The following is a 16,557-nucleotide window of genomic DNA, read 5'->3' on the forward strand; positions in this document are numbered from 1 at the left end:
ATGACTTACCACACTGTCCAGACAGAGTCTCTTACTTCTGTGACTATGAAGAAGGAAAATAATGATAAAACTGTACTTACAAATAAGTGAATGTAATCCGAACCTGAAGGCAAATCAACTCAACGATTAGCAGCAGACGATATGCACCGCGCCGATGATAAACTTTATGTGGCTGGGATAGATTGTCACTCGTTCTGTTAGATGTAATTTTTATCTCATTAATTTGACAAAATTACGAAACTCGGGGAATTATTTATCTATATACAAATATAGTAACATCTCGTATAATTTTTAAATTACGATAAAACGTTTTTTGAAGGAAAACGTTGAGGTAAATTAAAATTAGATGTAAAAAAATCCCCAACATGCGTAGCTTGATTGAGAGCTGTGCAACACGTGCATAGATCTACTCTCTCAGCCAAGGCGAGCAAGCAATACGGCATGTTTGTGATTTTGATTACGATCACATATACGAGCTTTTAAAAGGTTTTATCGTAATTTAAAAAATAATACGAGATGTTACTATATAGATAAATAATTCCCCGAGTTTCGTAATTTTGTCAAATTAATGAGATAAAAATTACATCTAACAGAACGAGTGACAATCTATCCCAGCCACATGAAGTTTATCGTCGGTGCATATCGTCTGCTGCTATTCGTTGAGTTGCCTTCAGGTTCGGATTACATTCACTTGTTTGTAAGTACAGTTTTATCATTATTTTCCTTCTTCATAGTCACAGAGGTAAGAGACTCTGTCTGGACAGTGTGGTAATTCATTTTCATGAATTCAATTTGGCCTGCGCGGTGTAGCTAGCACTTAGCAGCTGCATGAGTTAGGTAGCGAATCGGCATGTGATCGTGTTGCAAGTTGAATTGTCCGACTCATCATCATCGGCGTAATTCCCCCAATTTACCTCCAACTACGTCACTTTGTTGTTCATTTCATCATCATTCTCTTCATCTTCAAAATCATCAATTTGAAAATCCAAATCTAGATAAAATTCTGGGTTTTCTTTCATTTCGTGATCAAAGTATTCAGTGACAGTGTGGAGAAAACGTACCCTCGCAACAGGTTTTGCATGCAAGTGGAGCTTCACGTGGGAGAGCCAATCACGCATCTCGTACAGAAAGTGACGTCATCAAATTCAAGTCAATTCAGAGACCGATGCGAGGCATATTTCGGAGAGGCATTTTGAGCGTTTTTAATCGGCGATTTTCACCTTATGTATTATTTTCGTTATTTTTGAATGACCCACTGATAATCCCCACATCATTACCTTTCCATTGACATATAATAAGACCACATTCATAATCAATATAGTTCTCCTTTAAACATGATGCTTTTGGTCTGCTGATAAACACTTGCTTAAATTGTGGGATAATATGTGGTTTAACAGGCTATTTTAAATAAGTCTGAATTATTTTGGGTCGACATTTTGAATGAAAATGCTGGTTCTAACAGAAAATGAGCCAAATGCTCTCTGATTGGGTGGGCTAATTCATTGAATCTGCAATATAACGGTCTTCGGCTTGGTCAAGTTGCACCTCATCAAAAGTTTCTTTTGGGGGGTGTTGCCAACCGTTATGTTTTTATCTGTGATTTGCCTATTCAATGAAATATCCAACAGTTGTATGTATGCATATTAAAAGCGGCTTGAGAAAGAAATATTGTGATAAATGCTTTCACACCCGGCCAAAAATAGAAAAATATACACTTGTTCAGTTCTCAAAACATCTAATGATGTCTGTGTTCACTCCTGCTTTATCAGCATATTATAAAGTAGTAAAGTAAATTTAGTGAAGTAGTTTAGGCCTGCAACAAGACGTGCATTTTGAAAGCAGATTTTGTCGAAGTTCTAGTACACTAGTACACACTTCAAATGTCCATTATTAAGAATTTGCAAAAGTTGTTGTTATTTTATTACATGTATCTTTTGGGTATTATTTACTTAGAGGATATTATGAGTTACTTGATTTTTATCTGGTGTCACTGATCTGGGTTGAATTTCCAATTTGAAAACACTTTTTTGTAATTGGGTTATTGGGAAAACATTGGATCTTGTTTTTGAGAGCTTTATTTTTATTAAGGGAGATGCATCTATTCTTCCATTTCTCAGTTTTTCTAAGAAATTGAGAGCAACACAGGTCATCTGGTGATATGGAAGGTTAAATAGTGTCACTTTCTTCTCCAGAAGCAGATAACGTGGGGAAAACAAGCCTGTCTTGAAAAATATGTCATCTTCCATGCTACTACATGTAAAAAGACTGAAATCATCGAAAAGTAAACTTTCCAAAAAAAAATGATGGTAGTTTTTATCTATCTATCTATCTATCCATCCATCCATCCATCCATCTATCCATCCATTTATATATTTATTGATTTATTCATTCATTCATTCATTTGTTTGTTTATGTATTGGTATAACATAAACATTGACCAGCAGCACATGCTGAAAGAGTGAATTTACAAAAAATTATGAAGTCTAAAATAAAAAAAATCAAATGAACAAAAACGTAATTACAGTATTCTTTATCAAAACTTAAGTCTACTTAATACAAGATATATGTCTCATAACAAGGAAGATTATGGGAAAGGATGGATAAGCAAAGGGGAAGAGAGAGAGAGAGGGAGAGAACGGTGGAGAGAAAGAGTGAGAGAGAGTTTTTTCATTTGGCTTTTGTTAGATGTTCTTTGTATAGTCATGGTGATGAAAATTGCTAAATTGTTTGTAAACTATAGAGGAAACTGTAGGGACTGGATGTGTTTGTGAGCTGTCTCAATCAATAATATGATAAGGTTGAAATTTGTCAAGAAGCTTCTTTCGTGTTTATACCTTTAAGATGAACGGAAAAATTGTTTATCACAATGGGAGTTTTGCGAATGAACTTATCCGTGGAGATAAGTAAATTATCTGATCGCAATGCCCCAGCTGTCTGCAATGGCATAATCGTTAACAGATCAGTGCTTCGTTGTCATGGGAATAGGAGCCAAGTTCAGCCACAAGGCGTGGAAATCATGTTGCTAGCTCATGATCTTACGAAGGAATCGTTAGAGAGTAAAATTTCATTGTGTCATCAATACTTCCATACTTTTGGTATCAAATATGACACTTGTCAAGGGGAATTAATAAAATGGCAGCATAATTAAAATAAACAAACTTTGTGACAAGACTTTTTGGGGTAGTCACATATGAAACATAAGGGGATGGGGGATGAGATATCGAGAGTTGATATAAAGAAATATGGTATTAGGGAATTAGTCTTGTGAAGATCATTATCCTATCTTATGTGTGCGTATCCTATATCAAAGTTTAGTCATGTTGTTATAATGAGAAATGCTTTGGTATATACAGCTCTAAGATGACTTTCTATAATAAGCACAAACTTCTCCTTCGTCCATTATCTAACAACAAAATCTCAGTTGATTAAGGACATTCCACAGTTAAAACGAAATCCGTGTCATTTTCACCAAATTTTACACAGAGTTACTTTAGCACCTAATTATTCCAAAAATGCAAAAATTAATATGGGTTCATGTGCTTGATTTGTTTTGCTCCCGAGCTTTTAAGTTCACCCATTTGAAAGGTCTCAAGTAATACGCATTTTTCATTTTGAGACCCCACAAGATCACAAGATTGAGTTTATACCTCTATTACTCAGTCAAAATCCATATAAATTTCACAAAAATTTATATTATATTTTATAATTATATACTTAAGATGAGGAATTCACTGACATTCGTTTGCTCTTTAAGGATTAGCAGCACCTTCAAGTTTAAAAATGAGGTGTGAGAGACGTCAAAAACATACCTAAAAAAAATTGAAACTTATATAACAAATTAAAGAAGTACAATAAATGCTGCACTTTATTGAAAATTCATGTAATTTCCACCAAATTTTGCATGGTTGTAGAGAAAGGTATACTCAAGAGGTGTGAACATTAAAAAACAGGGGTTCATGTGCTTGTTTTTAAACTATCTGCACTTTCATTGGAGCAAATTTGCTTTTAAAACAAAACAAAACAAAAAACGTGTCAAAGGGCTTGTATCTACACAAAGAAAAATTATACACCAGTACACCACCATCCCATTTACTAAAACTTGATGTCATATTTGTCATTCTTCACAGCACTGCAGCTCTAGTAAAGTATTCTGAAGAAGTAGAGGCATTGAAAAATTGTCCATAGATTATTTTCAGTTTATTATTGCTTCATAAAATAACACATCAAGATTTTCTGTTAGAGTGCGGATGACTGGAAAAATCAGCTGATACCTCTAGCTGATTACTCACCTGTTCGCTTATTGTGACGTCAAGCGCATGGCGTAAAATATGTGCAGATAGGGATGCGCACAAACATAACTGGGGAACGTCCTTAAAATCAGTAATATGAACAGCTTGAGATATCAAGAAATCGATTAGCTACAATAAGAATAACCACACAATCGACTCTGCATGTGAAAGTGATATATATTTTGTAATGAAGTTTTAAATGGCAATTTTGCTTTGAGCTATAGACCAAATAAGTTTAGGAGCAGTTATTTCATGGTAATTTCAACATGTACATGCATGAGAGCAGTAAAGACATTTTTTGTCTGAAATGGGATACTGTATTTTGCCATTGAACCAAGGATTGCCAACTGGGAGGGAAAATGTGGCTTTGGGACTATCAAGTTCATCTTGATCGATAAGGATATTCCTTCAGGCTTTTTTTGTAGACAAACTTGGGAGTGAGATTATTTGTTAATCGTGATAATTGTAGTATCATTTCATTTATCAGGGTTGTTTGTGTGCTCATCAAGGGTGAGGATAGAACAAGCTGATCAAAATGTATTACCCTTGTAAAGGGCAATTCTCCCCGAACAGCATTTGATATGAATAAATAGAGAAAATCAAAATGATGATAATACTGAATATTTCATAAAATTAGGTGTCAAATAAGGAAGTTGTGTATTAAAAGCATTTGGAAGTTTTATTCATTTCACAAAACAGTTAAATGAAAAACATTGGCAGTTTACAAATGATTCAGTCAATAGTTATTTTCTGTCAGATCTACAAATATCAAACTCTCATTTGCTGATTGTTTAGTCTGATTTTTATGCGTGTTTGATTTTATCTGATATTCATGCGTGTTTGATTTCACTATTTTAGTATTTGAAATCATCTTGCAGTGAGTATAAAACTAAAACATTTCAAACAGTGTCAGTAAAAATCATTGAATTTTTATTGTTTTTTTAAATACCCGTTCAGAGGAGTCACTCAAAGTTCATTTTGTATTCTTTCCCTTATATTTTTTTCTCATGATTTTAGTTTTTCATTAAAATGTGCCAGTGCTCCGAAGAGCTGTGGAATATAATACTAGGTAAAGGCCTATACATTTCCCATTACACATCTGCTGTCTTACAATAACTCTCTACCATGCCAGCACAATCGAAGCAAAATCCCAGGTATATATTTTTTTTATTCCCAGGGCTGTTTTCTCTCTCCCTCATGCTGTTATTGTAAAAAAAAAACACTGAAATTGTTTCTGTGTGACTCTGACCATATGTCAGAGGAAATACTTAACACTTAACAGTGTTAGTGTATGCAGCTTGGAACAAAATTGTTGTGAAAAGTCAATACTGCCATGCACAAAAGTATGTGTAATACTTACATCTGGAAAATTTGTAAAAGGTCATCATGCACTTGACATAATTTTTTGTTAATATGACCCCGTTCTCATTACGCTTTCTAAAGCTAGTTTACTGGAAACCGGTTCAGGAAACCAGTTTGGAAGATCGCTTTGCTAGCGTTCCCATTTGATCACCCAAAAGTGCTATGGGAATGCTCTCAGTGGGGTGACACGTTTCACGCGAAAATCGAAATCGCATCATAGGCATTCTACACACATTGTGTAGAGTAGCGTGCTCAAAATGTGCGAAGATCGCTTCCCGAAGAACGGTCGTGTCCTCACTTACACTAAGACCCGTTTAATGAGGCAAAGCGATCTTGAAAACTACACCGCGAGGTGGTTTTATGAACCAGTTTGGAAGATCGCTTCCACCATTCTCATTACACATTGGACTTGGGAGACTCTCATAAACCATGATATAATCTCAAATTCTCAATGAACATATTTGGAATTAGTCGAGTTATACATATGCATAAACTGGAGGTTTGGGTATGAAACAATAATGAATTCACTTAAGTACAAGTTAGTTGCCTAGTTTAAGTGAAAGACAGTGCACCAAATACAGAGAAGATTAAATACTAATTTGGAGTGGCAGGATATATTGGGATCCTTTTAACACTCACCTGATAAACACGTTCGAAACTATTCCGGTTTTTCATTTAGTCTTGCCAACAGACTTCACAAATATTGTACAACCTTTCATCAAATTTAAAGGGGAATCCAGCCTTGGCCATAAAATGTTGTGTTGGGAAGGAGAAAAATAAATTAAACAGAATGGTGAAAGTTTGAAAGAAATCGGACAAGCATTAAGTTATAGCTGCTTTAAAATTGAGATCACTAATACTATGTAGATTTCAAATTGGCAACTGAGTGAGTAAATTATGACAAGGGGCAAGGACAACTTTCCCATAGGCCATGAACTTTATTATCAGGGATTTGTGGTTTTCTCCTAAGTACCCATTCCCCTGGGGCAGTAATCTAAATATAACCCAGGTAGTATATTGTTTTATGTCTTCATGAAAGAAAAATATAATTAAAAATAAAACTTTTGGGAAAAATGACATTTTAGCCAAAATATGTATTGGAGTTCATGGAAGAGTAGTCCTTGCCTTACATCACTATGACATCCCATATGCGGCCAATTTGAAGTCTCCATGGGTATAGTGATTACCAATATTTACAACTGTAAAATTTTTTATAACTTTCTTGTTGTTTGTCCAATATTGTTCAAACTTTCACCTATCAACTTGTCTGATTTTTCTTTTCCCTATAAAAACAAATTTTTATTTGGGTTGGATTCCCCTTTAAAGGGATGGTCCAGGCTGGAGATATTTCTATCCCAATAAATAAAGTAAAATTCACAGAGCAAAATGCTGAAAATTTGATCAAAATCAGATAACTAATAACAAAGTTATTGAATTTTAAAGATTTGCTTTATTCTGGTGAAACAGTTCCAGGCATGTCTTTATGAATATTAATTAGGTGGGCTGATGATGTCATATCCCCACTTGTTCTTTTTTATTTATTACATGAAATTAGGTTTATTAAATTTTTTTATACCAAGAACTAAAACAATTAGATTGAAAACTGATTAAGTGGATTAGTTATTTATTGCCACAACTTATTTCATCATAATGGAGACACATCATTTACACAAGTATGAAAAAATGATACATTTATGATTTCATGTAAAAACATAAGAAAAAGGAAAGTGGGGATGTGACATCAGCCCACCTAATGAATATTCATGACGATGTCAGTTGCATATAACTGTTTTCACAAAATATTGATAAACTTTAAAATTCAATAACTTCATTATTCGTCATCCGATTTTGATGAAAGTTTTCAGCATTTTGCTCTGTGAATTTCACTCTTATTTATTTAGATATGAATATTTTCAGCCCAGACCATCCCTTTAATTTTGCCTTGAAATGTATATTTTAATATTAACATTTCATTCAAACGACAAGTGACTATTCACTTGTATGGCATTGGCTATTAATTATACATGTACTGTATCATGGGTTTGAAGAGAATCAAACAAAATGTGTATTTTATGTCTACATTAAAAAAGAGATATTTGGCAAATAAAAACAAATAATTAGTGGTGAGGAATTGTTCAGAATGAATTGATTTCAAGATAGAAACAGGTATGAAGAAAATAAAGCTGGTTTCCTTTTCATTGTTTTCTTGTATTGAGCAGAAAAATATGAAACAATTTTTTTTTCATATGTTCTCTCTTTTATTTGCTCTCTCACTTATTGAAATAGAAATTATATTTGAATTTATGGCAAAAATAATCACAATATTGCATGTCATAAATTCACGTCAGCCACTGTTTATAACCTTCTGCCTTCTATTAAGATATCATTTGCAGTTGAAAGAGACAGTTTTATTGTCTCACCTGCATAGCAGAGTGAGACTATAGGCGCCGCTTTTCCGACGGCGGCGTCAACACCAAATCTTAACCTGAGGTTAAGTTTTTGAAATGACAGCATAACTTAGAAAGTATATGGACCTAGTTCATGAAACTTGGCCATAAGGTTAATCAAGTATTACTGAACATCCTGCCTGAGTTTCATGTCACATGACCAAGGTCAAAGGTCATTTAGGGTCAATGAACTTAGACCATGTTGGGGGAATCAACATAAAAATCTTAACCTAAGGTTAAGTTTTTGAAATGTCATCATAACTTAGAAAATATATGGACCTAGTTCATGAAACTTATACATAAGGTTAATCAAGTATCACTGAACATCCTGCATGAGTTTCACATCACATGACCAAGGTCAAAGGTCATTTAGGGTCAATGAACTTTGGCCGAATTGGGGGTATCTGTTGAATTACCATCATAACTTTGAAAGTTTATGGATCTGATTCATGAAACTTGGACATAATAGTAATCAAGTATTACTGAACATCCTGTGCAAGTTTTAGGTCACATGATCAAGGTCAAAGGTCATTTAGGGTCAATGAACTTTGGCCAAATTGGGGTATTTGTTGAATTACAGCCATAAATTTGAAAGTGTGTTGGTCTAGTTCATAAAACTTGGACATAATAGTAATCAAGTATCACTGAACATCCTGTGCGAGTTTCAGGTCACATGATCAAGGTCAAAGGTCATGTAAGGTCAAAGAACTTTGGCCACGTTGGGGGTATTTGTTGAATTGCCATCATACCTCTATAAGTGTATTGGTCTAGTTCATAAAACGTGGAAATAAGAGTAACCAAGTATCACTGAACATCTTGTGCGAGTTATAGTAGTTTTCAAAATCAGCACTGCTGCTATATTGAATCGCGTGATGCAGGTGAGACGGCCAGAGGCATTCCACTTGTTAATTTTCAGCACTCGTTTTATGGTGAAAATTATTTAGTATTTATTTATTACAGCATATCCCACCTGTCATTAAGCGCAGTCACATAAGTTTCTTTTATTATGAATAACAATCAATTTCCACAACTTAGTTGTAATAGTGAATGACAAAATGTAGAAGGTCCACTGGCATAATATGCCAAATATTTTGGCTCTGGACATGACACATTATTTTTTAATTCATGTGTGTGATTATAGTAAGAAAAATATTTCATTTTTGTAATGATTGATCAAATCTGTCATACTCTGGACATGACACATTTTTTAAAAATAATTCATCTGTGTGATTATAGTAAGAAAAATATTCCATTTTTGTAATGATTTATCAAGTCTGTCATACTGTAGTTTTAGCATGTTAAAAGATCAGAAGCATGTTGCAGAAAGACTTGCGTTTAAATGCAACTAAAACAAATCAATCCCACATAAACATTTTTTGATTGGTTATAAATCACATAGTGATTGATTTTTTTATTGTTTAATTGCAACTCTTGAACTGCGAGGACCCCCAGATTAAGGGAATGTGATGACATTTTTTGTTATTATAAAAAACACAAAGAGGTGCAGCCCCCAACCAATACCAGGGGTTTATTTTCATTTGGTCTAATACCAGTTCATCCAATTACCAACCCGTCTACTATCATTTGGTCTACTATCAGTTCGTCCACTATTCACATGGTCTAAATGCCATTTTGTCCATTCACCATTTCATCTAATAACCAGTTAGTCCAAAAGCCATTTAGTCTACATGTATATACCATTTGGTCTAATTTGACTAAGTGTTACTTAGGGAAATAAATGAAAATTGAATGGATATTAGACCAACTGGTTATGAGACAAAATGGTCATAAATGAACTGGTGATTAGAAGAAGTGATGATTGGACCTAATGGTTATTGGACCGAATGGTTGTTGGACTAAATGTTGATGGGTGGAATGGCTCTAGACTAGATAAAGTTAGACCATGTGATGAGTGGACGAGTTGGCAATATAGACGAATTGGCAATTTACCGAACCAGGATGTCATCGTGTCAGTTGATCAAAATAAATCAAGTGATATTATTCCAACACTATTGATGAAATAGGACAAACCCGCTGCTCCCAATACCTTTCAGAGGAATACAAAATTGTGAATATTTAGTGTTATAATGTGAATACAGCTTTTTTTCTTTTAAACTGGAGGAAGTGATAACAGCTGCATGTTGATTTACATGTATGGATAAATAATGTGAACTTGACTGCCTTCAGAGGGAAAATGAATTTATTGCTTGCTTGATGAAACGCTTTCAAACTGGATGGCCCTCGTAAAAGCTTGGTGCGTTCACACCAGAGACATTGGAGTATAAAACTTGAATATTCACTGAAAATCATAATGGTTATCATAAAAGTGGTTCAAGGCAAGTGGCCAATGACAAGTGTGATTGAAAGTCATGTGTTCGTGCTTTGATTCCACGCAACCTTCAAGTTGTGCATTTTGGATTCATCACTATACCTGTGGGGTTTAAAACTGAGATGCCATGAAATAGGCCTTGTTTTTTTTTCAAAAGAGGATTTTATGGCAAGGATTGTGATGCATTCATTCAGGGGCTAATCACATTGGCTATGTTTGTGATGTAATTATAGAAAAAAACATTGGGCCTCTTTGTCTGTTTGTTTGTTTGTTTATTTCTTTATTTATTTATTTATTCATTCATTTACTTTTTTTTTTTTTGGGGGGGGTATGCAAATCTTCCACTACAAGTTCATGCTGATCTGTGTCATAAAGCAAGTAATGCACAGGTTTAAATATGTGATTAGAAGTGACTGGGCAATAGACAATTGTGTTGGTCTCACATTGTGAATAACTCCTAAGTGTGCAACGTTACCACTGATGAAAAGAACCATGCATTATTTGCATATACCTAATTATATACCTTATCTACCTAATATACATAATTACAAATAGATAATGCCTTCAAATGATTTTACCCTCTGTGAATTGATGGAGAAAATGATTTTGAAATCTGGGCCCCATTGCATAATAGTTACTTTTATGGTAACTTTGCCATCCAATGGTAACTTCCCTGAAATCCCTGATTCTGATTGGCTGTTGCTTATCATTACCATGGTAGTTACCATTGGATGGCAAACTTACCATAATGGTAACTTTTATGCAACAGGGCGCTGGTAGTATGTTTGGTGTAGCAGAAGCCAGTTGTCATAAAATGGCAATGTTTGTAATACATAGATCTATATCACTTAGCCCCTCTGAAAGATTGTTTATTTGTACCTTGTAGTACATTATTCCTGTAAGGGATCAAGTCTTTTATACAGTTAACAGGGTGACATCCATTTAGGAGACACTAAGGATGTCCATTGGTGCAATCCGTCTCTCTTTCAATTGAAAGAATATTAAGGCCGCGCAGAAAATTTCTTGTTCTCAAATCAAAGTGACTGTGCTTTAAAACCGGAAAAATATTACTTTTAAAGGAGAAATATATTGATTATGAATATGGCCTTATTATATATCAGTGGAGAGGTAATGATGTGAGGATTATCATTAGGTCATTAAAAAATAACGAAAATAATACATAAGGTGGAAATCGCTGATTTAAAAGCGCTAAAATGCCTCTCCGAAATATGCCTCGCATCGGTCTCTAAATTGACTCGAATTTGATGACGTCACTGTCTGTACGAGAGGCGTGATTGGCTCTCCCACGTCAAGCTCCACTTGCATGTAAAACCTGTTGCGAGGGTACGTTTTCTCCACACTGACACTGAATACTTCGATCATGAAATGAAAGAAAACCCAGAAGTTTATCTAGATTTGGATTTTCAAATTGATGATAATGAAGATGAAGAGAATGATGAAAAAATTTCTAACTCAAGAAAAACAAAGTGACGTGGATGGTGGTAAATTAAGGGAATTACGCCGGTGATGATGAGTAGGACAATTCAACTTGCAAGCCGATTCGCTACCAACGCATGCAGCTGCTAGCTGCACCGCGGGTCAAATCCATGAAAATGAATTCCATGCAGCATGACCACATCCAGACAGAGTCTCTTTCCTCTATCAACAACATAATGAGAAGGAAAATTATAAAATAACTGTACTTACAAATAAGTGAATATATCCGAACCTAGGCTGAAGATAAATCAACTCAAGGAATAGCAGCAGACGATATGCACCGACGATGAATTTCACGTGGCTGGAATAGATTGTCACTCGTTATGTTAGATAAAATTTCTATCTCATTATTTTGACTAAATTACGAAACTCGGAGAATTAGTATATAACATAAAAATTAAGTAACACCTGGTACTATTTTTTGAATTACGATAAAATATTTTTGAAGCAAAGAAATTGAGGTAAATTAAAATAAGATATAAAGGATCATCCACTTAGCCGCATGCGATTGTAAACAAACAATCAAAAGCACATGGCCAGCTTGCTCCACTAAACTGAAAATACGTATTTTCAGTTCAGTGGCTTGCTCGCCCATAGAGTTGGATAATGCGTAGCTTTATCCAACTCTATGTGCTCACCTTGCTGATTGTTTACAATCGAATGCGAGCTAGGCGGATGATCTTTTATATCTAATTTTAATTTACCTCATTTTCTTTGCTTCAAAAAGGTTTTATCGTAATTCAAAAAATAGTACCAGGTGTTACTTAATTTTTATGTAGAATACTAATTCTCCGAGTTTCGTAATTTAGTCAAAATAATGAGATAGAAATTTTATCTAACAGAACGAGTGACAATCTCCCAGCCACGTGAAATTAATCGTCGGTGCGTATCGTCTGCTGTTATTCCTTGAGTTGATAATTTACCTTCAGCCTAGGTTCGGATATATTCACTTGTTTGTAAGTACAGTTATATCATTATTTTAATTCTCATTATGTTGTTGATAGAAGAAAGAGACTCTGTCTGGATGTGGTCGTGATGGAATTCATTTTCATGGATTTGACCCGCGGAGCAGCTATCAGCTGCATGTGTTGGGAGCGAATCGGCATGCAAGTTGAATTGTCCGACTCATAATCACCGGCGTAATTCCCCTAATGTATACCTCTATCCACGTCACTTTGATTTTCTAGAGCTAGAAACTTCATCATCATTCTCTTCATCTTCATAATCATCAATTTGAAACCCAAATCTAGATAAAATTCTGGGTTTTCTTTCATTTCGGGATCGAAGTATTCAGTGACAATGTGGAGAAAACGTACCCTCGCAACAGGTTTTGCATGCAAGTGGAGCTTCACGTTGGAGAGCCAATCACGCCTTTCGTACAGAAAGTGACGTCATAAAAAATCCCCAATTTCGCGGACGTAATTCTGCGTGTTTGATGCATTCAGAGAGAGAACTTTAAAACTATCAATTAACTGAGTTCCATCGGTCTCCATGATAAATGATTTACACCATCGTGTTCTCCTTATTTTCTCCTTTAATTTGATATATGATTCTCCATTTTTACGATTTTCAATATATTTCTACTTTAAAGAAGATCAGTGTGTGCATGAATGAAAATTTGACATTTACTTCACAGCTGTTCTCTTCCCTTACTGTCTCACCGTTCAGTCAGGGAATAGTTGAATTGTGTGATTTTTTTCTTTTTTGGTTTGATTCTCGGAAAATCATACATGCCCTTCCTTGCCATAGAATTTCAGTCAATATTCCTAGTGCAAAATTATTGATTATTCTGAAACCAGACAGTGTACAGGGTATGATTGCCAAGGTCAAATAAAGGTTTGAAATGATAATCCGTGGATAGAAGAGGAATCCAAAGAGTTCTGTGTTGTTTAAATTTTCCATATTGCTCGTTACCTTCACTTTCATAAGCTAATTTGTGAGGTGAGTGTTTCAGGATGGTTTATGCTAGAGATTAAACATGATCATTTGATTTTTAATGGATATTTAATGGCCTGCTTGAGCCTTCCAAACAGGAAAATATTCCGCATGTAGGCCTATATACTACAAAAGTGATATACCAAAACATAGAAATATAGGAAAGAAGAGGGAGGAATTGCTGAATGGATGGATGGAGGGGGGGGGGGGGGGGGTCGGGGGTCTGGGGTCTTAATATTTACATCCCCCAAATCCTGAAAATAAAGATCTTATATCAGCTTGGATGTGTAAATGCTTCCATATAGAATCAGCGTTTTCAAATAACGTCGTTTCAGATCGCCGATCGCAAATGTGGTTCTGGAGGTGCTGTTTATGCTTAATTTTTCAGAGGCGAAATTGCGATCTGCAGCTGGCTTTGTATCGTAATTTTCGTTGAGCAAGAAAGCGAGGTCAAATTGGGCGCGCCCTTTTTCGAAAAGTTTTTATTTTATTTCGAGAGTTGTTATGATCGACTATTATTTTGACTTCGAACAATTTTTGATCTTTAAGTAATTGCATGGAGCTTCTTGACATAGTTATAGAATTTTCACCATGGTGAGGATAATAGTAAGATAAAATAAAGAATATTAAAGCATGCATAAGAAAATAATAAGACATCTAACTGTTATTTGTGTATGCTACTGCAATGTGACCCTTTGGCTCAGCGATGTCTCCTCATCATAACTCATGTTCCGTTTTTTGTTGTTGGTAAATCTAAATTAGAGGAAAAGTAATAGTGATAGTACTTAACGTAATAATCATATACATGGAATTAACATTGGTCATTAATAGAATCATGCAGAGAGAGATGAGAGGAAATTCCATGGAGGGAAATGCGACTGTATTTGCCCGCAGATTTTCATCTCACCGGAAGCATGTACCAAATGACGTCATTTAAACACGTTTATGGTCGCTGTCCTGTTTATACTTCCACAGAAAGCCTGATTCTGGTCAAACGACGTTTACAAACGCACCTTTTTGTGAGTTTACGATCGGCGATCTGAAACATCGTTTAAACGAAAGTAAGCATGGACGCAACCGTGTTTTGGACTAATCACGTATGAACACGCTGATTCTGGCCTGAAAAGTGGAAGCATAAACACGGCCTAAAACATTTTTGTGAAATTGTTGGCTTGGGCCAGACATTTGTCTTGTCATTTTTTTTTACATGGGGAGGGGCTCCACTTATTTCTATGCCTGCACACATCATATTGGTGGTTCAGGTTGTCTAGTCTTTACGGTTTCCATTCTCCGAATAACCATTTGAAAAATCAAAAAAAAAAAAAAAATAGTTTACAGGCTAGTGTTTAAGTGATTATTCACCAAAGTTGATTTTCCCTCATTTCAAGCCCACCCACTACTTGATTTTTTTTTAATCCCCTTACTTAGCCCATAATACTTAAACAGCCTATATTTTTCTGTGTGAATGGGGCCTTATTAAATCTTCAGCCATGGTTGACACTTCAGTTATCAGTGGCTGACGGCATATAGATCAAGTTTCCTCTCCGCTCTGCCGCTAGAGTGTAGCCAGCTCGGTACCTCGCGAACCAGCCAGCGAGCAAGCCAGGCAGGCAGTTGCTTGGGAGTGTGCTGTTTCTAAAGCCCTATGCATTCCCCGGAGATGGGCCTCCATCTTGTAAGGAGTAGAAGGGCAAGAGCGATAGGCACTAGGGTATAACCCCTTGCTGGCTTGTCCTAGATTTCATGGAGCATTCACACGGAATGAAAATGACATAAAGTTTATGCGCAGAAATGGTATTAAAACGTGTACAATGATAGTTCTTATCTAGTATGCAGGCACAGACCCTGATTGAAGCCTTGACGAACAACCGGGTCTCCATGCAAAGACTAGCACATCCAAAATTTGCTGTGAGTGGGCCTTCAGTACACCAGGCATTTGTAGGCTGCACATTCAGACCCTAAATATTTTTAACCTGTTGATAAGAAGAAAAATATTTTCAATCATTTTCTACCATTAAAGATGTAAGGAATTATGAAATTAATAATACATGAGATATGGGACAGCTCCTCACATCTGATATTACACAATCGAATTGTAAATAATTTGTTATATTATGTGACAGATCTTTATGAACCCTCATTAATATTTTTTCCTTATTTTGCTGCCTTTTAATAGTAATTCAACGGTTATTTCCAATTCGTCTTATGCCACTTCGTCCAATTGCCAACTCGTCTACTATCATTTGGTCTACCATCAGTTCGTCCACTCACCACGTTGTCTACTTTCATTTAGTCTAATGTCATTCCGTCTAATAACCAGTTGGTCGAATAGCCATTTAGTCCATATACCATTTGGTCTAATTTCTACTAAGTGTTAAATTGTGCAAAATGAATGAAAATTAAATAGATATTAGACCAACTGGTTATGAGCGAAATGGTCATAGACGAAATGGTGATTAGACAAAGTGATGATTGGACCAAATGGTTGTTACATAAAATGTTGATAGACAGAATGGCATTAGACTAAATGAAAGTAGACCATGTGGTGAGTGGACAAGTTGGCAGTAGACGAATTCCAATTCAACTTGGTATCAGGGCCCGTCTTACAAAGACCCGATCAACCTCAACTGTATGGAAATCCATCCACATCATAATTTTTTCTGCAGGAAATTTGCACAATATCCTTTGTAAACAAAGA

Source organism: Lytechinus pictus, chromosome 5 (genome assembly GCF_037042905.1).
Source record: "Lytechinus pictus isolate F3 Inbred chromosome 5, Lp3.0, whole genome shotgun sequence".
In the NCBI taxonomy this organism is placed as follows: Eukaryota; Metazoa; Echinodermata; class Echinoidea; order Temnopleuroida; family Toxopneustidae; genus Lytechinus; species Lytechinus pictus.